Source organism: Ranitomeya variabilis, chromosome 4 (genome assembly GCF_051348905.1).
Source record: "Ranitomeya variabilis isolate aRanVar5 chromosome 4, aRanVar5.hap1, whole genome shotgun sequence".
In the NCBI taxonomy this organism is placed as follows: domain Eukaryota; kingdom Metazoa; phylum Chordata; class Amphibia; order Anura; family Dendrobatidae; genus Ranitomeya; species Ranitomeya variabilis.
Window position 1 is genome coordinate 239,613,088 of NC_135235.1, and position 26,926 is coordinate 239,640,013.

The 26,926-nt window shown below is 48.1% G+C and overlaps 1 pseudogene across 1 annotated transcript; it reads right to left on the bottom strand.

Moving 5' to 3' along the window:
* Positions 1 to 13,605: 13,605 nt before the first annotated feature.
* LOC143767818 (filamin-binding LIM protein 1-like) lies at positions 13,606 to 25,056 on the bottom strand (annotated as a pseudogene). The gene is made up of 7 exons (XR_013213772.1): positions 25,041 to 25,056; positions 18,965 to 19,242; positions 18,591 to 18,672; positions 18,122 to 18,291; positions 17,534 to 17,682; positions 14,430 to 14,547; positions 13,606 to 14,271 (listed from the first exon to the last, which is right to left on the bottom strand). The product of XR_013213772.1 is annotated as a filamin-binding LIM protein 1-like (transcript).
* Positions 25,057 to 26,926: the final 1,870 nt, after the last annotated feature.

A 26,926-nucleotide genomic window follows, 5' to 3' on the forward strand; every position in this document is an offset into this window, starting at 1 on the left:
AGTTCCATTGGCTCTTGGACCTTCGGCTACCCATCTGGGTTCCAGCACCGTCAGCTGGTTCTCGGCAGTGTCTTTTGCTCTTGTACCTTCTGCTCCCCATCCTGGTTCCAGTACCGTCAGCTGGTTCCGGGCAGAGCCTTTGGCTTAGGTGCCTCCCTCTGGGTATCCGAGTTCCACCAACGTCAGGTGGTCCTTGGTAGTGCTTTCAGGCACGGGTACCTCCTGCTTAGTAACCGGGTTCCAGTAACGTCAGCTGGTCCTCGGTAGTTCCATTGGCTCTTGGACCTTCGGGTAGCCATCCGAGTTCCAGTTCCATCAGCTGTTTCTCGGCATTTTCTCAGCCTTCTTGTACCTTCTGCTACATTTCCAAGTACAAGACCCTAAAGACGACGACCCGGAAGACCACCCCTAAGATGACGACGACACCAGAGACGACGACCACTGAGATGACGACGACCCTGGAGACGATGACCCTGAAGACCACCCCGATGACGACGACCCCGGAGACGACGACCCTGGAGACGACGACCCTGGAGACGACGACGACATGGGAGACCGAGAAGCAGAAGAACAAGAGGCTGCAGAACAAAGAGCAGAAGAACATTAAGCATAAGACTAAATATCAGAGCAAAAGATATTATCTAAATTATAAGCAGAAGAAGACTAAGCAGTGTATGGGGGTGAGTCCGTTCCTCCTCGTGGTGCCCCTGGATAAAGCCTGATGCTGCAGGCCAAACTGAACGCGGACAAATGTAACTCTTTTGTGACAGGCAGAACGGAAGGTGTAATCTTCAAACTTTTATAGATAACAACTACGGGAATGCCTGTCACAAATAAGAATATGATGAAGAAGTTGAATATGAAAAAGATAATAGTTAAATAAAAAGAATATGAACAATGTAAAAAAAAAAAATATAGGTAGAAGAAGAAGAAGATGAATAAGGTGAAGATAGTTGATGTCAAAGAAGCTGATGATGAGGATAATGAAGAAGAAAGTGGGAGAAGTAAAAAAGAAGGTGAAGGACGTGGAAGTAGTGAAACATCAATATCTGAAAAAAAATAAAAATAAATAACAGTCAAAATCTTTCTAACGCCGAACGTCATAAAAAAAAACTATAAAAACCTGCTATTCTATTTGTTTGGGCTAAACCTCTGTGCCTTTAATGTCTCCGCCACCTCCCCCAATACATCCTACATTATTCTTAGTTGTTTTCCTTCATGTAGAATTTACCTACAAGGAAAGAAAGGGTTTATTTTAATTCCGATATTTTCGTCCCATTGACTTGCATTGGGATCGGGTATCGGTATCGGATTAGATCCGATACTTTGACGGTATCGGCCGATACTTTCCGATACCGATACTTTCCGATATCGGAAGGTATCGCTCAACACTACTGCTGAAATAAAAGCGGCTGGGCACATTGTACTGTGGGACTGCCAATGACATCAAGTCACGGAAGCTGTCAGTCTCCACCAGCCTGAATGACAGCATTTCCAGTGACAGAAGTTTGGCAATGCCTGCAGTCAGAGCCTGTGCTCGTGGGTGGTTTGATGAGAAAGGCCGCCTTTTCTCCCATGCCTGTACTACTGATGGCTGTAGACTGGGCTGGGAGTGTGAGGATGACTGGGAACGTGGTGCTGCGGGTGGAATTACAGTGGGTCTCTGGACAACAGTGCCAGAGGTTCTTCCATGGTGATCCTGGGAGGAAGCCGAACCAGCTGTGTGTGAGCTGGAGGAAGAGGCAACACGAGCTGAAGCGGTGGTAGCTGCCGCTGTTGGTTGGCCTAGGTCTTCAGTGTGTTTTTGTTACTTCGCCGCATGACTGGTCCGCACATGTTTCCACATATTGGAGGTATTGAGGTTACTGACATTTTTCCCTCTTTTGATTTTATGATGACACACCTTGCATTTGACAAAGCAAATGTCATCTGCAACTGTGTCAAAAAAGGACCAGGCACTGCAAGTCTTGGGAGCGCCCTTTTTGGCTTTTGGAAGAGACATGCTCCTAACGGGTGCCAAAGTGGAGGCTACAGGATCCGCAGTCTTCCCCCTCCCTCTTTGGCCCGTTCGGGGAATCTCTTCCTCAGAGCTGCTCCCACCACCTTCCTGTCCCTCACGCCACGATGGGTCAAGGACCTCATCATCTACACTACCCTCTGCCACCAACTGCTCCTCCTGGGTAGTCTCAGCAGCACAGCACGCACCAGAAAGTGGCACCTGAGTGTCATCAGCGGATGCGTTCTGCGGTGTGGTGACCGGAGGCACTGGCCCACCCGCCTCTTCAGACTCAGAGAGAAAAAGCTGTTGGGCATCACTGCACACTGCCTCTTCTTCCATTTCTCCAATGCTGCTTGGCTGGCCCCCTGTTTCCAAGCCAAGAGATTCAGAGAACAGAAGTAGAGACGGCTCCTGTCCTGGGCTCTCTGTCTGCCTGGGCAATTTGGCAGGTGGTGAAGAGACAGATGGATGCTCTCCAGTGCTCTGTGTCTGAGAGGATGTGGCACTAATTGAAGTCGATGCATTAGCTGCCATCCATCTGACAACGGCTTCAATTTGATATTCACGCAGCAGCGGTGTACGGCGCTCTCTGACAAAGCTGCTCATGAAGGACTGTTCCCTGCTGAAACTGGGTGATGATGAGTCACCGGTACCCGCAGCAGGCACAGAATCCCCACGTCCTCTCCCTGCTCTGCGCCCACGTGCCATACTTCATCTTGGTTGACTGATAAAGATAAGCAGAAAAGTACTAACGGCTTAGTGTGCTTATTCCTGAACAGCTCCTAACAGGTATAAGAAACACTAATTTTCTAAAGTGTGGACTAGACTTTAATATGAGCTAATGTGGCCTACACAACTGTAAAGTGGTGTGTTTGGTGAACTTTATTATTTATTTATTTTTTGGGGGCTGAACTGACAACAGGGCGAGCTGCACTCACACGGAGACCGTGCAGACAGCCGTAAACGGCGCTGCAAGGCCCCAAAAACCTCCTCTACATTATCCTATGTAGTGTTTTTCCACAATTTAGCTGGATACGGGTGGAAAGCCACTAATAGGAATTATTTGAAAAAATGTGCAGCAGCCTGCACTATTTGCAAAAAAGGACAATGGAATGGATAGAACTGTATGAGTCAGTGAACCACCCTGAGCTGAATACAACCGGCTATGGCTGCACACAGACTACAGAGGGGGCTGCACTCACACACACAGAGACCTTGCAGATCGCTGTGAAAACAGCGCTGCAAGGCAAAAGCAAGGTGAACACACAGCGGTTGCTAAATTAGCCTGGGAAAAGCACAAAGAAGCAAATCGCTATCTCAACTGGCCATCAGTCAGAACACAGCGTCCTATGCCTAACTGAATTCACAGCAGAGTGAGCCCAAAATGGCGCCAGCGACTTTTAAACTGCAGCATGACATCATTTCAGCAGCCAATCACAGCCTTGCCAGTAGTTTCATGCCCACCATGCTGAACAGGATGTGCCCACACTTGTAATCATTCCTCATTGGCTGAATTCGTGCTGTTTGAATTGAGAACTTCCGATTCCGGTATTCAATATGCGGCAAGTATCGGATCTCGGTATCGGAATTCCGATACCGCAAATATCGGCCGATACCCGATACTTGCGGTATCGGAATGCTCAACACTAATCACCACCACTTTTTAGGGATACAATTTCTAATGTAAATATTGGAAGCAAAGGAAATGTTACAGCAGTAAATATTAGTACAGTTCATAGATAGGATTGGTAAAGTTATATTGCAAATTGATGGAGGCCCTGTCCGGAGTAGTGATGCCCCCACGAGGTCTAGCCTGGGGTAGTTATGCTCCCCAAGAGGTCTGCGGTAGATATGCCCCCACAAGCTCCGGGTTAGTAATGCCCCCATGTGGTCTGGTCCGGGGTAGTAATGCAGCCACGAGGTCTGGTCCCGGGTATTGTGCCATTCAATGTCTGGTCCGGGGTAGTGATGCCCCTACGAGTTTTGGTCCGGGTTAGTGATGCCCCCACAAGGTCTGGTCCGGGGTAGTGATGCCACATGAGGTCTGGTCCTGGTTAGTGATGCCACATAAGGTCTGGTCCGGGGTAGTGATGCCCCCACGAGGTCTGGTCCAGGGTAGTGATGCCACATGAGGTCTGGTCCAGGTTAGTGATGCCCCCATGAGGTCTGGTCCGGGGTAATGATGCCCCCACAAGGTCTGGTCCGGGGTAGTGATGCCACATGAGGTCTAGTCCGGGGTAGTGATGCCCCCACGAGGTCTGGACTAGGGTAGTTATGCTCCCCACAAGGTTGGGGGCAGTGATACCCCCATGAGGTCTGATCCGGGGTAGTAATGCAGCCACGAGGTCTGAGGAACACATTCCCTAATTGATGCAGAATGACACGTCTATGAGACACCTTCATTCCTGCTCTGGGTCTTCGGTTGTGATAAGTTGTCCTCCCCTACCAGTTCTAACTTTCTGAGGTTTGAAGTTTCCTTTCTTATACTAATATTTTCATGCCCTGGGATATTAGGCTTCTGACAATGATGCTTCTCGGATTTGGGGGCTTCCAAAAGTCCAGAAGAGGGGATCTAGACATTATTCGGCATTTTGATGTAATAATGGTGTTAGTTTCTGTGCCGCTCCTGTCAGCACATCCATAGTTGTAGGTGACTACTCGCGGTAACTGCTGGCTTTCTTGTCCTGCATTGCAGGAGACCGTTCCTGGTGGCTTTTGCAGTTTGGCTCTTAGTTGTTCTTGGATGGTAGTCCCGATTCACATTGGTCTTTCTGAGGCCACCAAAGAGCTTGTCTCTATCTGCAGAGCTGGAACATACGACTATCTCTGATGGCTGACGGTGGAGGACGCTCACTTTTGATTATTTTTTCTATCTACTGGTCAATTCGGTACAGATTTCTCTTTTTGGAGGAACACTAATACCCAGTGGATGGACATTCTGAACTGTTCACAAGCAGCAGAGCTAAAAATTAGGACAGAGATCGGGTCATGCTGTGTAAATTGCAATAAATAAGATGTAATTTCTGAAACGCATCCATGTCTGCACATTTGTGCCTCATTTTTATCATTCGTTAAATAGTATCCTCTTTATAAGAAAGATGGAAAGCCTCTCGATTTGCTCTTTGTCACAGTGGATTTTGTCCTGGCACTGAGCATCAGAGGGTGAGGATTTGTGGGTGAGGTGAGCAGTGATCTATTGCTTCACCTTGTGGAAATGGTGTTGTAGGTTTTATATGCCTCATTGTCATTTATTAGGTGAAATCTGCATCTGCAGAATCCTACATTGTGATGGATGCGGGGGTGTCACGATAATGTAAAAAATACCATGGTCTGAGTGATTTTTCAGAAGGTGCCAGAGTTCCAGACACACCCTTCGATTCCACTCCCCCTCCCTCCCCCATGGTATATACAGCTGTAATGTGAGACCAGCGTGCCAGTAAACTTCACTGAGGAGTTTTATGGCTTTAAACTGAAAGTACAAGTAGAAGCACATGGAAGAAAACAAGGTTTCTACATCCTTGCAAACGTAAATATCATAGCACCGATTAATGATGGAAGTGGGACAAATACATTTTTGACATGTGCCTCGGTAGAACTACCAGCCAGTGAGTTTTCTAGGTTCCAGAACCAATACAAATGAGAAACGGATTACTACATAACTGGGTCACCCAGCTACCCGATGTCTATACTTAAACGAATCCCTATGTCACGCTGAGCATAACGACATGAGTGTCATCTTTCTACGAGGTTCATACGCCAAGATATGTGGGATGATGTTTTTTCATATACTCAAGGAAGAGGAGTGCATTCCATAGCTCTGCCCACCCCATGAGGTAATCCGGGGGGAGACTCTTAGTTTTGGGCAAAGGTATAAAACTCAGGGGCCCAGACAAGGGTGGGGGGTCCTTTGCCAGGGGATCTAGCTACGACAGGCTGTGCAATCTTCAAAAAACTGACCGTCACATCCAAATATAGATCAAGTGTGAACAGGTGCTGAACCTAGAGTCACCAACTCGTACACAGTCAAATAAATAAGGCAGCACACTGCGGCGCTAAAACATGCAAACATGAAAATTGAACTGCATTACTGCACTAGAAATATGAAAAAATGAGAGCGTTAGCACATAAAATGGCCAATTTATGTATGCCTGGTAGCCACATTAGGGCATCTCTCGTATACCAGGTCCTACACTTTCCTTTCCTCGCTGAGAATAAATGTCTTCATCTGAATGGGTTACCTGTGAAAGGAAAGTGTAGGACCTGGTATACGAGAGATGCCCTAATGTGGCTACCAGGTACACATAAATTGGCCATTTTATGCGCTAAACGCTCTAATTTTTTCATATTTCTAGTGCAGTAATGCAGTTCAATTTTCATGTTTCATGTTTGCATGATTTAGCGCCGCAGTGTGCTGCCTTATTTATTAGGCTGGGCAATCTGACCTGAAGATTTGGGGGAAGGTACCCTGCCCCCAGCCACCACACGGCGTACCATTGAATGATATGAACAAACCGTAAGTCGATTTTCTTCTGTTAATCCCTTATTTGTAATTATTTGTACATACGATATTTGTCTACTTTTATAATATTTTTTTTATACTTTTGTAAACACTGCCTACCCTTGGGAGTAAAATATATAAAAATTACTAGCTTTGTTGCTCCTTGCTCTATAATGTACTGTCACATCCTCTGAAGTGAATTACGCTACTAATTTGGGTTGGCTTCGGACCCGTTATTAATTAAGAAATCACAGCTGGTGGCAGCGGATTTGTCCTGCCCTTTTGGGAAACCTGGTAGCGACCAGCGGCGTTGATAATTATTGTTCCCGCCTGAGTGGGAGTAGTTATACGCCCTCACTGCAGCGTACCCATTAGCCAGTACATAGTGAGGCAGCCTTTCTGGAGACGAATTATCCTAGGTGCAGTACCCTGTCTGACCTGAGGGTAAGGGGGTCGCCAGAGAGCTGCAAATTCCAAACCTCAACTGGGAAGTGGGATATAGATAAATCCCCTTCAGAAAAGAACTGAGGGCAACAAAACAACCCCGGTTCATGACATAAAGTTGTCAGCGGTGGGGATGATAAAAATATCCTCCCTGGGATCCGTGACAAGGGGTCTCCAGTATATTTTGCATTGTACACTGCTCAAAAAAATAAAGGGAACACTAAAATCCTACATCCTAGATATCAGTGAATGAAATATTCCAGTTGTAAATCTTTATTCATTACGTAGTGGAATGTGTTGAGAACAATAAAGCCTAAAAATGATCAACGTAAATCACAACTAATATCCCACAGAGGTCTGGAGTTGGAATGATTCTCAAAATCAAAGTGGAAAATGAAGTTACAGGCTGATCCAACTTCAGTGGAAATGCCTCAAGACAAGGAAATGATGCTCAGTAGTGTGTGTGGCCTCCATGAGCCTGTATGATCACCCTACAACACCTGGGCATGCTCCTGATGAGGCGGCGGATGGTCTCCTGAGGGATCTCCTCCCAGATCTGGACTAAAGCATCCGCCAACTCCTGGACAGTCTGTGGTGCAACGTGACGTTGGTGGATGGAGCGCTACATGATGTCCCAGATGTACTCAATCGGATTCAGGTCTGGGGAACGGGCGGCCAGTCCATAGCTTCAATGCCTTCATCTTGCAGGAACTGCTGACACACTCCTGCCACATGAGGTCTGGCATTGTCCTGCATTAGGAGGAACCCAGGGCCAACGGCACCAGCATATGGTCTCACAAGGGGTCTGAGGATCTCATCTCGGTACCTACACTGTGTTCCAAATTATTATGCAAATAATATTTCCTCATATTTTCTCTAAATTACCTATCTGAATTGCAGTCATTATTATTTTCCAGTCATCTACTATTCTAGTATAATTGCAATCTTTTGGAACAAACTGCCTATGAAAACAGTATCTTTTAAAAAAAAAATAAACACTCAAAATGCATGTTCCAAATTATTATGAACAGCAGAGTTTTCAACCTTTTTTTTTATTTTGAACAAAAAATGGTCAATTGTGAAGTTATAAGCATTATCAGCTTATTACAAAATGAAATGAAACAGTTTTCAAGTGAAAACTTTATTCTAGGTGATGTTACATTTGCACATAGGACCCCTTGTTCGAAAGAAGCTTCTGAACTCTCTCGTCCATTGAATTTGTCAGTTTTTGGATGGTTTCTGCTTCAATTATTTTGCATGTGGACAGAATACCCTCCCAGAGCTGTTGCTTAGATGTGAACTGCCTCCCGCCATCATAGACACTCCTTTTGATGATGCTCCAGAGGTTCTCAATGGGGTTGAGGTCAGGGGAAGATGGTGGCCACACCATAAGTTTGTCCTCTTTTATGCCCATAGCAGCCAGAGATGCAGATGTGTTTTTTTGCAGCATGAGACGGTGCATTATCATGTATGAAAATGATCTTGCTGCGGAAAGCACGGTTCTTCTTGAACAATGGCAGGAAGCGTTGTTTTAGAAACTCCACATAGATTATGGAGTTCATCTTTACCCCTTCAGGGATCATAAAGGGGCCGACAATCTCTCTCCCCATGATTCCAGCCCAAAACATTACTCCACCTCCTCCTTGTTGGCGCCTTAGCCGTGTTTTCATGGGGTGTCCATCAACCAGCCATCCTCCACTCCATCCATCTGGACCATCGAGCGTTGCACGGCACTCATCGGTGAACAAAACAGTTTGGAAGTCAGTCTTCATGTATCGTTTGGCCCACTGGAGCCATTTCTGCTTGTGTGCAGTGGATAGAGGTGGTCGACAGGATGGCTTACGCACAGCTGCAAACCTCTGAAGGACCCTGCATCTTGTTGTTCTGGGGACGTTGGAGGCACCAGCAGCTTCAAAAACTTGTCTGCTGCTATGACCAGGCATTTTTGCAGCTGCTCTTTTAACCTTACGCAATTGCCTGTTGGAAAGAGTCCTCAATTTTTCCTTATCAGCACGCACACGTGTGTGCTGGGAATCAGCTACATACTTCTTGATTTTGCGATGATCACGATGAAGTGTCTTGGCAATGTTGATTGTAGTCATGCCTTGACCTAAATACTCCACAATTTGTTGCTTCTCAGCAGCCGACACATCCTTTTTCTTTCCCATTTTGGCAAAAAATGTAGGTTGCTTAATAATGTGGAACAGCCTTCTTAAGTAGTCTTGCCTTTATTTGGACACACCTGCCAAACTAATTTGCACAGGTATCTGCAATTGCTTTCAGTGATATAAAGAGCCCTGACACACATCACCATCAATGAGTTACAATGACAAACAAAAAAATTCTAACCTTATCACTCCTAAACTCTTTGTGCATAATAATTTGGAACACAGTGTAATGGCAGTCAGGCTCCTCTGGCGAGCACATGGAGGGCTGTGCAGCCCTCCAAAGAAATGCCACCCCACACAATTACTGACCCACTGCCAAACCAGTCATGCTGAAGGATGTTGCAGGCAGCAGACCGCTCTCCACGGCATCTCCAGACTCTGTCACATGTGCTCAGTGTGAACCTGCTTTCATCTGTGAAGAGCACAGGGCGCCAGTGGCGAATATGCCAATCCTGGTGTTCTGTGGCAAATGCCAAGCGTCTTGCACGGTGTTGGGCTGTGAGCACAACCCCCATCTGTGGACGACGGGCACTCAGACCATCCTCATGGGGGCGGTTTCTAACCGTTTGTGCAGACACATGCACATTTGTGGCCTGCTGGGGGTCATTTTGTGACACAGGTCTGTGTATATGATGAGGTGTCAGTGACGTGGTGCTCGCAGGTCTCTGTGTATATGATGAGGTGTCAGTGACGTGGTATTCGCAGGTCTGTGTATATGATGAGGTGTCAGTGACGTGGTGCTCGCAGGTCTGTGTATATGATGAGGTGTCAGTGACGTGGTGCTCGCAGGTCTGTGTATATGATGAGGTGTCAGTGACGTGGTGCTCGCAGGTCTCTCTGTAAATGATGAGGTGTCAGTGACGTGGCGCTCGCAGGTCTCTGTATATGATGAGGTGTCAGTGACGTGGCGCTCGCAGGTCTCTATATGATGAGGTGTCAGTGACGTGGCGCTCGCAGGTCTGTGTATATGATGAGGTGTCAGTGACGTGGCGCTCGCAGGTCTGTGTATATGATGGGGTGTCAGTGATGTGGTGCTCGCAGGTCTCTGTGTATATGATGAGGTGTCAGTGACGTGGTGCTCGCAGGTCTGTGCATATGATGACGTGTCAGTGACGAGGTGCTCGCAGGTCTCTATATGATGAGGTGTCAGTGACGTGGCGCTCGCAGGTCTCTGTATATGATGAGGTGTCAGTGACGTGGAGCTCGCAGATCTCTGTGTATATGATGAGGTGTCAGTGACGTGGTGCTCGCAGGTCTCTGTATATGATGAGGTGTCAGTGACGTGGCGCTCGCATGTCTCTGTATATGATGAGGTGTCAGTGACGTGGTGCTCGCAGGTCTGTGTATATGATGTGTCAGTGACGTGGCGCTCGCAGGTCTGTGTATATGATGGGGTGTCAGTGACGTGGCGCTCGCAGGTTTCTCTGTATATGATGAGGTGTCCGTGACGTGGTGCTCGCAGGTCTCTGTGTATATGATGAGGTGTCAGTGACGTGGCGCTCGCAGGTCTGTGTATATGATGAGGTGTCAGTGACGTGGTGCTCGCAGGTCTCTGTATATGATAAGGTGTCAGTGACGTGCTGCTCGCAGGTCTCTGTATATGATGAGGTATCAGTGACGTGGCGCTCGCAGGTCTCTGTATATATGATGTGGTGTCAGTGACGTGGTGCTCACAGGTCTCTGTATATGATGAGGTGTCAGTGACGTGGCGCTCGCAGGTCTGTGTATATGATGAGGTGTCAGTGACGTGGCGCTCACAGGTCTGTGTATATGATGAGGTGTCAGTGACGTGGTGCCTGCAGGTCTCTGTGTATATGATGAGGTGTCAGTGACGTGGTGCTCGCAGGTCTGTGTATATGATGAGGTGTCAGTGACGTGGTGCTCACAGGTCTGTGTATATGATGAGGTGTCAGTGACGTGCTCGCAGGTCTGTGTATATGATGAGGTGTCAGTGACGTGGTGCTCGCAGGTCTGTGTATATGATGAGGTGTCAGTGACGTGGCGCTCGCAGGTTTCTCTGTATATGATGAGATGTCACTGACGTGGCGCTCGCAGGTCTCTGTGTATATGAGGTGTCAGTAACGTGGCGCTCGCAGGTCTCTGTATATGATGTGTCAGTGACGTGGTGCTCGCAGGTCTGTGTATATGATGAGGTGTCAAGTGACGTGGCGCTCGCAGGTCTCTGTATATGATGAGGTGTCAGTGATGTGGTGCTCGCAGGTCTGTGTATATGATGAGGTGTCAGTGACGTGGTGCTCGCAGGTCTCTGTATATGATGAGGTGTCAAGTGACGTGGCGCTCGCAGGTCTCTGTATATGATGAGGTGTCAGTGATGTGGTGCTCGCAGGTCTGTGTATATGATGAGGTGTCAGTGACGTGGCGCTCGCAGGTCTGTGTATATGATGGGGTGTCAGTGATGTGGTGCTCGCAGGTCTCTGTGTATATGATGAGGTGTCAGTGAGGTGGTGCTCGCAGGTCTCTGTGTATATGATGAGGTGTCAGTGACGTGGTGCTCGCAGGTTTGTGCATATGATGAGGTGTCAGTGACGAGGTGCTCGCAGGTCTCTATATGATGAGGTGTCAGTGACGTGGCGCTCGCAGGTCTCTGTGTATATGATGAGGTGTCAGTGACGTGGAGCTCGCAGATCTCTGTGTATATGATGAGGTGTCAGTGACGTGGTGCTCGCAGGTCTCTGTATATGATGAGGTGTCAGTGACGTGGTGCTCGCAGGTCTCTGTGTATATGATGAGGTGTCAGTGACATGGTGCTCGCAGGTCTGTGTATATGATGACGTGTCAGTGATGTGGTGCTCGCAGGTCTGTGTATATGATGAGGTGTCAGTGACGTGGTGCTCGCAGGTCTCTATAAGATGAGGTGTCAGTGACGTGGTGCTCACAGGTCTCTGTATATGATGAGGTGTCAGTGACGTGGTGCTCGCAGGTCTCTGTGTATATGATGAGGTGTCAGTGACGTGGTGCTCGCAGGTCTCTCTGTATATGATGAGGTGTCAGTGACGTGCTGCTCGCAGGTCTCTCTGTATATGATGAGGTGTCAGTGATGTGGCGCTCGTAGGTCTCTGTATATGATGAGGTGTCAGTGACGTGGCGCTCGCAGGTCTGTGTATATGATGAGGGGTCAGTGACGTGGTGCTCGCAGGTCTGTGTATATGATGAGGTGTCAGTGACGTGGTGCTCGCAGATCTCTATATGATGAGGTGTCAGTGACGTGGCGCTCGCAGGTCTCTGTATATATGATGAGGTGTCAGTGACATGGAGCTCGCAGATCTCTGTGTATATGATGAGGTGTCAGTGACGTGGTGCTCGCAGGTCTCTGTATATGATGAGGTGTCAGTGACGTGGTGCTCGCAGGTCTCTGTATATGATGAGGTGTCAGTGACGTGGTGCTCGCAGGTCTCTGTGTATATGATGAGGTGTCAGTGACATGGTGCTCGCAGGTCTGTGTATATGATGACGTGTCAGTGATGTGGTGCTCGCAGGTCTGTGTATATGATGAGGTGTCAGTGACGTGGTGCTCGCAGGTCTCTATAAGATGAGGTGTCAGTGATGTGGTGCTCACAGGTCTCTGTATATGATGAGGTGTCAGTGACGTGGTGCTCGCAGGTCTCTGTGTATATGATGAGGTGTCAGTGACGTGGTGCTCGCAGGTCTCTGTGTATATGATGAGGTGTCAGTGACGTGCTGCTCGCAGGTCTCTCTGTATATGATGAGGTGTCAGTGATGTGGCGCTCGTAGGTCTGTGTATATGATGAGGTGTCAGTGACGTGGCGCTCGCAGGTCTGTGTATATGATGAGGTGTCAGTGACGTGGTGCTCGCAGGTCTGTGTATATGATGAGGTGTCAGTGACGTGGTGCTCGCAGGTCTCTGTGTATATGATGAGGTGTCAGTGACATGGTGCTCGCAGGTGTGTGTATATGATGAGGTGTCAGTGACGTGGTGCTCGCAGGTCTGTGTATATGATGAGGTGTCAGTGACGTGGCGCTCGCAGGTCTGTGTGTATATGATGAGGTGTCAGTGACGTGGTGCTCGCAGGTCTGTGTATATGATGAGGTGTCAGTGACGTGGCGCTCGCAGGTCTGTGTATATGATGGGGTGTCAGTGACGTGGCGCTCGCAGGTTTCTCTGTATATGATGAGGTGTCAGTGATGTGGCGCTCGCAGGTCTCTGTATATGATGAGGTGTCCGTGACGTGGTGCTCGCAGGTCTCTGTGTATATGATGAGGTGTCAGTGACGTGGCGCTCGCAGGTCTGTGTATATGATGAGGTGTCAGTGACGTGGTGCTCGCAGGTCTCTGTATATGATAAGGTGTCAGTGACGTGCTGCTCGCAGGTCTGTGTATATGATGAGGTGTCAGTGACGTGGTGCTCACAGGTCTGTGTATATGATGAGGTGTCAGTGACGTGGCGCTCGCAGGTTTCTCTGTATATGATGAGATGTCACTGACGTGGCGCTCGCAGGTCTCTGTGTATATGATGAGGTGTCAGTGACGTGGTGCTCGCAGGTCTGTGTATATGATGAGGTGTCAGTGACGTGGCGCTCGCAGGTCTGTGTATATGATGAGGTGTCACTGACGTGGTGCCCGCAGGTCTCTGTATATGATAAGGTGTCAGTGACGTGCTGCTCGCAGGTCTCTGTATATGATAAGGTGTCAGTGATGTGGTGCTCACAGGTCTCTGTATATGATGAGGTGTCAGTGACGTGGCGCTGTGGGTTATCAGACGCTGCCCATCCCCCCATTACATAACAGCTCTTATAAGCTATGTCTCATGGTGTCAGGTCGTGATTGTATTCATCACTGACGAGTACAGGACGTGCGGACACAAGATACATGGAAACAATCAGCACAGTCTGTATTAAGGTGCAGGTGGATGGCGGCCAAAGTCCAGGAAATGTTCTGGTGAGGTCTGGAAATGGGCCGAGCACCCTCCTCCCAGGTACTGGGGTCCTCACTTTTCGTGGAATCAGATTTCACTCCTAGTGATGATGTCCGAGCGCTGGGGACATTAGGATGCGGGGCGCTGGCCTCCCAGGTTAGGACACCTCGTCTTTCCAGGACAGGTGGCAGGATTTGCACAACAACCGGCCTTTCAGGGGGAAGCAGCCGCTGTCCGTCGGCTCCAGGGGCAGCAGAACTCGACATTTCTAGGAGAAAAGAGTCGATTATTGAGAGACGACCTGGACAACTGCAGGACCCCTAAAGTATGCCTGCTGGACCCAGGATGTTTACGAGGAGACTTCAGGAGGGTCACTAAGTGTATGATGTGAACTATGTACACCGGCAGCACCGAGGATGTACGCACCTCACAGCGATAGCAGTTCTCGTGGTAGTTATGTCCCATACATTCAATCTTGTAGGAATCCTGCCCGTTCTCCTCTATTATCGGCTGCCGACAAGAAGTGCAAATCAGAGCATATTTCCTGTACGTACAACGAGAAACATACGTAAGAAGAACAAAGTGGAAATCTGCAAGACACAGACGCCTATAGTGTGCAGCCAAAAACATGGACCCTGAAGGTTCTGGGCTGAGTTTACCTAATTGAAGTCGATATCTGTTGTCACCTAAGGCCGATTTCACACGTCTGTTTTTTTTCTGGAACTGGAGATGTCAGTGTCCGTGTGTGTAATACTTGCGGTACATGTGTGGCAACCGTGTGCCGCATCAGTACCACACAGACAGGCACCAGGAAAGAAGCATTACAGTCAGCGCTGTCTCCCGATGCCGAGTGCTGAACACCGCTCTCATCATTCTCCCCTGTTCTGCTGGCGTGCAGGGGAAGAATTATGAGAGTTGAATATTCAAGTGATAACGATGATAGCAGGTGGCGACTGATGAGACTATTACTCCCATCAGCCTACACCTGCTGCCACTAATTACAGTGAGACCAGGAGTGGCTGATGGGAGTATTCATCACCTGCCACCTGCGCTGTAAATAAATCATTAAATAAAATAAACGCGTGAGTTGCCCTCTATTTTCTTTAACCAGCCAGGCAAAACTCACAGCTGGGAGCTGCAACAAGGTTGTTTATCAAGCATAGAGGGGTCTCCACGCTGTTTTTTTTTATTTAAAAATTGCTTGGCTTGGGGTCCCCTCCATTTTTGACAACCAGCCTTGATAAAGCCGACAGCTGGGGGCTAGTATTCTCCAACCGGTTCGTCAGGGGCCATTGATATAGGCCCACCCCCCAAGACTAAAATTAGCAGCCTGCAGCCGCCCAGAAAAGGCGCATCTATTAAATGCGCCAATTCTGGTGATTTGCCCGGCTCTTCCCACTTGCCCCTAGCGGTGGCAAGTGGGGTTCCTATTTCTGGGGTTGATGTCACCTTTGTATTGTCAGGTGACATCAAGCCCATGGCTTAGTAATGGAGGGGCCTCTATAAGACACCTATCCATTACTAATCATATAGTTATATGGTAAATAAAGACACAGCCAGAATAAGATCTTTTATTAGAAATAAAACAAAGCACAGTTTTCCATTTTATTTAAAAATAACAAAGTTATACTCGCCCAACTCCACTGAAGCCCTCGTTCTCTTGTTATAAAAAACTAAAATAAAAAAAATCAATATCCCTCAATACAAAGGTGACATCAACCCCAGAAATATGAACCCCACTTGCCACTGCTACAGGGCAAGTGGGAAAAGCTGGGAAAAGCGCCAGAATTGGCGCCTCTAATAGATGCTTTTCTGGGCAGCTGCAAGCTGCTATTTTTAGGCTGGGGGGGGGGGGGGGGGGGGGAGGCAAAATGCACGGTCCCTTACCAACCTGGGAATACCAGCCCCCAGCTGTCGGCTTTAACAAGGTTGGTTGTCAAACTGGGGAGGGGACCCACACCGTTTTTTAAATTATTTATTTATTTAATTAAATAACGTAAAAAAACAGTGTGGGGACCCCTATATTCTTGATAACCAGCCTTGCTGATGCTGACATCTGAGGGTTGCAGCCCCCAACTGTGAGTTTTGCCTGGCTGGTTATCAAAAATACAGGGGAACCCGCTGTTTTTTTTTTTGTTTACAGTGCAGGAGGTGGGTGATGAATACTCCCATCAGCCGCTCCTGCTGTCACTGTTATTAGCGCCTGAGGGTGTAGGCTGATGGGCGTAAAAGTCCCATCAGCCGCTGCCTGCTGTCATTGTTATTACTTTAATACAACTCAAATCCTACTCCCCTGCTCATGCTGATCACCGGCAGAACAGGGAAGAATGATGAGAGCGGTCTTCAGCACCCGGCCCCGGGGAACAGCACTTACTGATGACATCCATGTGCATTCTCCGGCGCCCTTTTGTGGCCCATGTCGACGGTAAAAGACATTTCAGCGTGTTTTGCTCACGGACACACGGTCCTTGGAAACACACTGACATGTGCACAGACCCATTCACTTGAATGTGTTTATGTGTCAGTGTCTTCGGTACGTGTGAAAACTGTCACCACAAGTATTGGAGACAGGAATGTGTGAAAGAGCCCTAAAGGTACCTTCACACGAAGCGACGCTGCAGCGATAGCGACAACGATGCCGATCGCTGCAGCGTCGCTGTTTGGTCGCTGGAGAGCTGTCACACAGACCGCTCTCCAGCGACCAACGATGCCGAGGTCCCCGGGTAACCAGGGTAAACATCGGGTTACTAAGCGCAGGGCCGCGTTTAGTAACCCGATGTTTACCCTGGTTACCAGCGTAAAAGTAAAAATAACAAACAGTACATGCTCACCTGCGCGTCCCCCGGCGTCCGCTTCCTGTACTGTGTGAGCGCCGGCCCTAACAGCAGAGCGGTGACGCCACCGCTGTGCTTTTACTTTCACTTTAGGGCCGGCGCTCAGTCAGAGCAGGAAGCGGACGGCAGGGGACGCGCAGGTGAGTATGTACTGTTTGTTTTTTTTACTTTTACGCTGGTAACCAGGGTAAACATCGGGTTACTAAGCGCGGCCCTGCGCTTAGTAACCCGATATTTACCCTGGTTACCAGCGTAAAACATCGCTGGTATCGTTGCTTTTGGTGTCAAACCTGACGATACACGCTGGTCTGACGACCAAATAAAGTTCTGAACTTTATTCAACAACCAGCGATATCACAGCAGGATCCTGATCGCTGCTGCGTGTCAAACTAAACGATATCGCTAGCCAGGACGCTGCAACGTCACGGATCGTTGTCGTTCTCGTTGTAAAGTCGTTTCGTGTGAAGGTACCTTAAGTCCTATTGTTCAGGGATTCAGACCAAAGCCCTCAACAAAGTGTGAACCCAAACTTATCCAGAATGTGTCCTCCTTCCGCCCCAACATGCCGTATACCACGTCACACACTAGATGGATGGATGTAGATGAGGACAGAGAAGCCCGCCCCTGGAGGTGGATGTGGGGGGCACATACTTTCTCCCTAGTCTATGTACCGTCCCATTATCCTGCAGTCTCTACCTGTAATAATCATCTGCACAACGAAGCTCTCGTCGGCGATGGTCCGGTTGCAGACCACACACGTGAAGCACACGGGGAGGTAACTACAGCGCCCGCACAGTGTGCTGCAGGATCAGGCTCTGACATTTGCCACACTTCTCCAATGTTTCCTGCATTAATTCAGAGGAATAAGAGGACAGCGGACCGAGACTCCTGACACAACCCGAGGATCAGTAACCGTACATTGAAAATGGAGAAGATGAGCAGAAATGTAAGCGACTGGGTTAGAGGATCGGTGGATCACCGGAGATCGTGTGTTCAACCAGTAATCTACTTTGAGCTCATGCACAGCCGCCTAAACAGACCATCCATAAGAGACGATGCAGAATCTGTAGTTTTGTGGCCTGTGATTTACACCACAACCATTTTACTATCAGGAGGAAGGATGTTTGCTACAGTGTGTCAGTGTCAGCTCTTCAGCTCCATGTGAGAGGACGAGTCAGTGTCACTATTCCGTCTGAGGAAAAAATGGTCTATACGAAGCCCCCCTCATGTAAGATGAATCCTCAGCGTTCTACTTTCACCTGCTCTCTGTTATCAGCCACGTACCTTATAGCAGTGTTCACAAATGGGCTGTCCGTCTTTCTGGTAGTACATCTGCCCGGCCAGGAGCCGGTGACACTTCCGGCAGGTGAAGCAGCTGGCGTGATACTGCTTCTTCATGGCCTCGATGGTGGCGGTGCTGGGGGGGATGGTTTTATGGCAGAAAGCGCAAATATCTGAAGAAAAGAAGAGATAATGATGTGAGGGGACGTGACGGCATCCGGCACAGGACACTCGGTGTAAGGGTCCGCACGTCCTGCGCTGAGCAGCTCCGTGAAATCTGCCCCCGATCACAGCGACTGTAGCGGCTCCTGTAAATCTGCAGACTCCCCTCGAGATGCTGAACACAATATACCCCGTGTACAGCCCTGATTCTGGGGGTCACTATGGCCAGTGCTGATCGGCCATTGCATGGAGACTGGTAAATCCACCTTCCTCTAAACCGGGCGGCCATGGACAGGAGTGATCCCCGTACCTGAGCCCTCCGGCTTCCCCGGAGCGGCCTCCTCTCTCTTCTCTGGGTTATGGGACAGCGGTCTCGTGGTCTTCAGCGGTCTCTGTATGTAGCAGACAGGACTCTGGTGATTTGTATACAGTGATCTCCGGCAGCCATATTGGCTCCTTACATTGCGAGTCTCCCCAGTTACATCATGTGTTATGCTCCAGTCACATCCAGAGCTGCATTCACATTGCCGCTAGTTTACCCCTCACCTGTCTCTTCTGTGCACAGAATACACCCTGCCGTGGTGCATTGTGGGAGAATAGTGCTTACACGCACAGCACCGTACTCATGGGCTCCAGGTGGGGCAGAATTGTGAATGCAACACTTGGATTGCCTGGAGTAGGTACCTGGGATGGAGGAAGTCGGGTGAGGTCCAGCTTCTGTAGTTCCAGGCTTAGAGAGTCCGGGATAGGAGCAGGGGAAGGATCCAGGGGGGCACGTTTAGGGGACAGCGGCAGGACCGGAGGCGAGGGGGGTGGAGGTGGGAGGTCCGGGCCGAGGCCGTCCTCTGGGGGGATCTCATCCAGGAATGTGGAGCGAAAGCGCAGATCTGCAGAGAAAGGACGAGTCGTTATCACAGACACACAGAATCGCTCATTAGTGATTGCATCTGGGTCCCCCAGGACTGTAAGGGGGTCCGCACAGGTCGGAAGTCATGAGGATGCCCCGCCCCATGCTGCAGCCGGTCACTTTTTTTTAATTACATAGTTTTTATTAAAGCATATGGCAAGAATGTAACACAGTCTTATACATATTCCAGACAGGTACAATGAATGTAAAACAAATTAATACATTTTCCACTCTACGTAAACAACGTTCTTACCCAGTGACCCCCCCGTCCCCACCAATCCCCTGCCCTTTATCCATTATCATCCAACTAAAACATCACCTCTTGAAAAAGTTATACCCAGCTTTATAAAAGCTCAACTGTACATGTAGAAGATCCTCCAGGAGCAACTAAACGACCCCCAATCTATTCTGCAATAACCCAGCAGACGCCACGCCTGGAGGATCCATTCACCCCACACATATTCTGACCTCTCTTGATGTAGATATTCATAGTTACATAGTTACATAGTTATTAAGGTTGAAGGAAGACTGTAAGTCCATCTAGTTCAACCCATAGCCTAACCTAACATGCCCTAACATGTTGATCCAGGGGAAGGCAAAAAAACCCCATGTGGCAAAGAGTAACTCCACCATGGGGAAAAAAATTCCTTCCCGACTCCACATACGGCAATCAGACTAGTTCCCTGGATCAACGCCTTATCAAGGAATCTAGTGTATATACCCTGTAACATTATACTTTTCCAGAAAGGTATCCAGTCCCCTCTTAAATTTAATTAATAAATCACTCATTACAACATCATACGGCAGAGAGTTCCATAGTCTCACTGCTCTTACAGTAAAGAATCTGCGTCTGTTATTATGCTTAAACCTTCTTTCCTCCAGACGTAGAGGATGCCCCCTTGTCCCTGTCTCAGGTCTATGATTAAAAAGATCATCAGAAAGGTCTTTGTACTGTCCCCTCATATATTTATACATTAACATAAGATCACCCCTTAGTCTTCGTTTTTCCAAACTAAATAGCCCCAAGTGTAATAACCTATCTTGGTATTGCAGACCCCCCAGTCCTCTAATAACCTTGGTCGCTCTCCTCTGCACCCGCTCCAGTTCAGCTATGTCTTTCTTATACACCGGAGACCAGAACTGTGCACAGTATTCTAAGTGTGGTCGAACTAGTGACTTGTATAGAGGTAAAATTATGTTCTCCTCATGAGCATCTATGCCTCTTTTAATACATCCCATTATTTTATTTGCCTTTGTAGCAGCTGCCTGACACTGGCCACTGAATATGAGTTTGTCATCCACCCATACACCCAGGTCTTTTTCATTGACGGTTTTGCCCAGAGTTTTAGAATTAAGCACATAGTTATACATCTTATTACTTCTACCCAAGTGCATGACCTTACATTTATCCCCATTAAAGCTCATTTGCCATTTATCAGCCCAAGCTTCTAGTTTACATAAATCATCCTGTAATATAAAATTGTCCTCCCCTGTATTGATTACCCTGCAGAGTTTAGTGTCATCTGCAAATATTGAAATTCTACTCTGAATGCCCCCTACAAGGTCATTAATAAATATGTTAAAAAGAAGAGGGCCCAATACTGACCCCTGTGGTACCCCACTGCTAACCGTGACCCAGTCCGAGTGTGCTCCATTAATAACCACCCTTTGTTTCCTATCCCTGAGCCAGCTCTCAACCCACTTACACATATTTTCCCCTATCCCCATTACTCTCATTTTATGTAACAACCTTTTGTGTGGCACCGTATCAAAAGCTTTGGAAAAGTCCATATATACTACGTCCACTGGGTTCCCTTGGTCCAGTCCTGAACTTACCTCTTCATAGAAGCTGATCAAATTAGTCTGACATGAACGGTCCCTAGTAAACCCGTGCTGATACTGGGTCATGAGGTTATTCCTCTTCAGATACTCCAGCATAGCATCCCTTAGAATGCCCTCCAGGATTTTACCCACAGTAGAGGTTAAACTTACTGGCCTATAATTACCGAGTTCAGTTTTTGCCCCTTTTTTGAATATTGGCACCACATTTGCTATACGCCAGTCCTGTGGTACAGACCCTGTTATTATGGAGTCTTTAAAGATTAAAAATAATGGTCTATCAATGACTGTACTTAGTTCCTGCAGTACTCGGGGGTGTATCCCATCCGGGCCCGGAGATTTGTCAATTTTAGTTATCTTTAGACGCCGCTGTACTTCCTGCTGGGTTAAGCAGGTGACATTTAATGGGGAATTTTTATCACTAGTCATTTTGTCTGCCATGGGATTTTCTTTTGTAAATACTGATGAAAAAAAGTCATTTAGCATATTGGCTTTTTCCTCATCCTCATCCACCATTTCACCCAGACTATTTTTAAGGGGGCCAACACTGTCATTTTTTAGTTTCTTACTATTTATATAGTTAAAGAATATTTTGGGATTATTTTTACTCTCTCTGGCAATGAGTCTCTCGGTCTCAATCTTTGCTGCCTTGATTTGCTTTTTACAGAATGTATTTAATTTTCTGTATTTATTTAATGCCTCCTCACTACCTACTTCCTTTAATTCTCTAAATGCTTTCTTTTTGTCCCTTATTGCGCCCCTTACAGCTCTATTTAGCCATATTGGTTTCCTCCTATTTCTAGTATGTTTATTCCCATACGGTATATACTGTGCACAGGTCCTATCCAGGATGCTAATAAATGTCTCCCATTTTCTTTGTGTATTTTTGTGTCTCAGGATATCGTCCCAGTTAATTGCACCAAGATCCTCTCTCATCCGTTGGAAATTTGCCCTCCTGAAGTTTAGTGTCCTTGTCACCTTGTCATTTCCATAAGGACAATAAAATTTATTTTGTTAAATTCCTTTTTATCTGGTGTCTCTCATCCCACTAATGCATTACAATAAGCTTTCTCGCAGCATACAACAATCTCGCAATAGTCAGCCTTCCACATTCATTTCGTCCATACAACCCAGAAGGCAGGTCAGCGGGTTACACACATTTACCCCTGTCACCTCTTGGATCAAATTAAGCACCTTCACCCAAAAGGGTTGGAGGCGAGCACACGACCACATATGTAGAAGGTCAGCTCCTTCCTCACCGCACCTTGGGCATTCTGAGTCACCCCTCAGTCCTGCCTTCCTCATCCATGCCAGGGTCCTGTACACCCTATGCACCAGGTATAACTCCGACACCCTCTTAGCCTCACTCAAGGATTTCCTGGAGATGTATTGAAGTATGGACTCCGACAAGGGACCCAAGTCAGCCACCCATTTCTCCCTTATCCTTAATGGGTGCTTCAATAAGAAGGTTTTCATCAGACCCCTGTACATCAAGGTAATGAACCCCCTCGTACTCCTCCTAGGCCCAATAAGATTTAACAAGCCATCAGACTGCAGATTCACGCGCGACACCTCATTTTGTTTGTTTAGGTCATGTCTCAACTGCAGATGCTGAAAGAACATCTTCTGACTTAAAGGAAACTCAGTCCTAAGTGTTTCAAACCACTAACCGAAGCCCGCAATCTCCTGAGCGCTGCCAATCCGGGATCAAACCTAATCAGCTTATATCTCGTAAATTCCGTTACTCCCCTTCACTGCGTAACTTTCTGCTAGACTTTCCCCATCATAGCTATTGTTGGGAATTGTTTGGGGTTAATTCTGAATCTGCCCAATTCCAGACTGGCCAACAATGGGTCTTTCCCTACAGCGTGTTCAATGATTATCCGCTGAAGAACTTTTGGTCTGGTTGTCCCCAACCGACCATATGCTGGCATTGGGATGCTATATAGTAAATCCATGGGTGAGGGACCACCAGACCACCCTCATCCTTTGCAGATGTTCTACTTTGATGCGGGCTGTCCACCCTTCCAAATTAAATCCCTAAATAAAGTATTAATCCTATAAGAGGCAGCCACACTGGAGCATTATGCAATATGTAGAGGAGCTGAGGCATAAGTATCATTGTGATCAGATTGACTACCAGTGACCGATAGAAATAGCTTCTTCCAGGGCCCAATCTTCTGCTGAAACTTCCCAAGCAAAGGAGTCAGGTTGAACCACACATAGTCCTCTATTTTGTCCGAAACCACGATGCCCAGATATTTACACTCATGTACTACCACCCTTAAGGGAACCCCAGGGTCTAGTGCCAGAGGAGCCGCCACGTCCATGGGCAACAACACAGACTTATCCCAATTAATAGATAATCCGGAAAGAGCCCCAAATTTTGTAATGCTGTTCATAACGGCCCCCAGAGACTCCTGCGCATCTTCCAGGAACAATAACACGTCGTCCGCGTACAGGGCAATCTTTTCTTCATAGTTTCCATATTTAAATCCCTTTATGTCCCTCCGTATTGCCGCCACCAAAGGCTCAATAATGATCGCAAACAGCAGGGTAGACATAGGACACCCCTGCCGCGTTCCCCTATACAAGGGAAATCCCCCAACAGAAGGCCATTCACCCGTATCTTACATACAACTGCTGCACCCATTTTATAAACCCATGGCCCTCAGAAACGCCCACTAATACCGCCACTCTATCGAACGCCTTAGCGGCGTCTAAAGACACCATAACTAGTGATGAGCGAATATACTCGTTACTGGAGATTTCTCGAGCATGCTCGGGGGTCCTCCGAGTAATTTTTAGTGCTTGGAGATTTAGTTTTCCTCACCTCAGCTAAATGATTTACATCTGTTAGCGAGCATAAGTACATGTGGGGGTTGCCTGGTTGCTAGGGAATCCCCACATGTACTTATGCTGGTTAACAGATGTAAATCATTCAGCTGCGGCATTGTAAACTTAATCTCTGAGCACTAAAAAATACTCAGAGGACCCCTAAGCGTGCTCGGGAAATCTCCAGTAACGAGTATATTCGCTCATCACTAACCATAATTGTCACGATTCACACCGTGACTGTCAAGATCCCTTAGCCGCTGCCCACAATATGTCACGGATTGGGGTGACTTTAGACCAACAGACGGCTATCAGATGTGCAGGGGGCTTATCCTAGTTATCCCTCCACTGCCACAATGTGATGAAAAAACACACACGAGGCTATTGACCTCTTAGTTTACAGCAGGGGCTTATTTTAGGTATCCCACTGCTCTTCAATATACCATGAACTGCAGGGATTTGTGTATATCCCGCTTACAGTTCCACTTAAACCTTGCAGCTCTCTGGCGCCCCCCTTTCTGTCAGGTCAGATTAGGTACTGCACCTAGGGTGATTAGTCGCCAGAAACGCTGCCTGCTATGTACTGGCTATTGGGCGCGCTGCAGCGACGCGATAACTACTCCCACTCAGGCAGGAACAATAATTATCAAGCCGCAATCGCTACAACACCCCCAAAAGCCTGCACACGGTCGCTGCCACCAGCTCCGATTAAACGGGTCCGAAGCTAACCCCAAAACAGTAGCGTAATTTCCCTTCAAGAGACTTAGGGTACGTGTTTAGAGCGGGGAGAAAGAACTGGCATGAAATAATATACCCCACAAAAGGTAGGCAGTGCTTTATAAAAATCTGTTACAAAGATGTTACAAATGAGACAATTGCAAATATGTACAAGGTAATTATGAAAATAAAAGGATTAAATGAAGAAAAGATAACACTCACATATTCTCAGTTCATTGCATTGCAGGCAACCATACGTCCCAGCTCATTGGACGTGCTGAGGGCTGTCCAGGAAAAACTCAAATCTGCCTCCTGGAAGTCTGCCAGCAACTTAAAACCTGCAGTTTGTGACCTCACAGAAAGGGCTGGCTTTTCCAACCCCTCCTACTTCTTCTGCTAACTGATTTTTCCCTAACCTATATCTAATTTCTATAACTCCGCTACACAACATGTCAGTCGTACCATACCCAGCATTCATCTCGTATTATCGTGGGCATTCCAATGAGATCAAATATGTCCTATCTGGGATACATATTTACAGAGAAATCCCTACCTCTTCACCAGATGGAGTTAGACGCCCGTGCTTAGGGTGGCTGATAAAGCCGCCGAGGGAGATTCCAAATATGTATTTATTATTCTCCTATCTTAACTAGTTTGCCTAATATCTTACAAAAACAGAACAAAAGACTTTCATATTCTGGAAGTTTCTAATCCAGTTAAAGCTGGGCACTTTTCACTACAGGAAATGCCGGTCGTAAATACCTTTCGTCAATAAAACTCTCTTCCCCCATGTACATTAACAAGGCAGCTCTTGGCTGAGTGAAAGGGAAGAGGGGTTTTTTAGCCCACAGCTTGCTAGCAACAGAACTAAACTTATATGATATTTCATACCATATCGTGACACCTCCCCCTTTTAGCGTGCGCTACGGCGGCAGAACCTCTCGGTATGCCTCCATGCGCACCTCCGTGGGCTCACCCTGGCGGGACAGTCCATCTGCATTCCCATGCTCTTTGCCTGCTTTGTGTTTAATGGTGAAGTCAAACTGCTGAAGGGCAAGGCTCCAGCGCAGCAACCTGCCATTGGTTCCACACATGGTGCTTAGCCAGCGCAGAGGGTCGTGGTCGGTCACCACGGTGAAGGTGCGACCGTACAAGTAGGGCTGCAAGCGCTGCAGGGCCCAGACTATGGCCAGGCACTCCTTCTCAATTCCCTCGGCAAAAGTTTCCGGCTCAGGTACAGCACGGGGTGCTCTTGGTCCTCCGAGTCGACCTGGCTGAGCACAGCACCAAGGCCAAACTCGCTGGCGTCGGTCTGTACCAAGAACGGTCGACTGCTGTCGACTGCTTTCAACACAGGGGCGTTGCACAGAGCAGTTTTCAACGCCTGGAAGGCCCCCTCACAGCCATCTGTCCAGTTGACGATGTGGGGTAGCTTCTTCCTGGTGAGGTCCGTCAAAGGTTTTGCCAGGCTACTATAGTGCTGCACGAAGCGCCTATAGTACCCTGCAGTGCCCAGGAAGGACATCACCTGTTTATTGGTCCTGGGAGTGGGCCAGTTCACGATCACGCCCACTTTGTCAGGCTCTGGCTTTAGGGTGTTTCCACCTACCCGGTGCCCCAGGTAGTGAACCTCCCTCATGCCCATCTGGCACTTTCCCGGCTTGATAGTCAGTCCTGCTCGGTGAATTCGCCCGAGCACCTCCTCGAGTTGCTGCAGGTGTTCATCCCAGGAGGGACTGAAGATGGCAATGTCATCTAAGTACGCCACAGCGTACTTCTCCAGTCCCTGAAGCAGGAGATTGACCATCCGCTGGAAAGTGGCAGGGGCATTCTTCATGCCGAAGGGCATGACCGTGGACTCGTACAGTCCAAAGGGTGTGATAAAGGCGGACTTCTCCTGCGCCTCGGGGCTCAGGGGAATCTGCCAGTATCCGCGACTCAGATCCATTATTGTCAGGTATTTTGCGCCCGCTAACTTCTCAAGCAGCTCTTCGATGCGCGGCATTGGGTGCGCGTCAGAGGCTGTAATGGCGTTGAGCCCCCTGTAGTCCACGCAGAACCGGGTGGTCCGGTCCTTCTTTGGCACGAGAACTACCGGTGAGGCCCACGCGCTCTTTGACCGTCGAATCACCCCCAGCTGTAACATCTCATCGATCTCCTGGCGCATAATCTGCTGCACCTGGTCAGAGATTCGATAGGGTGTTCGCCGTAGTGGGGCGTGATTCCCGGTGTCCACCTTGTGGACGGCTAACTCAGTCCTTCCCGGCCACTTGGAGAACACGACCCGGAAGGGTTCCAGGGTGGTTTGCAACTGCAACCGCTGTGGTTCATCTAGCGAGGCGCTCACC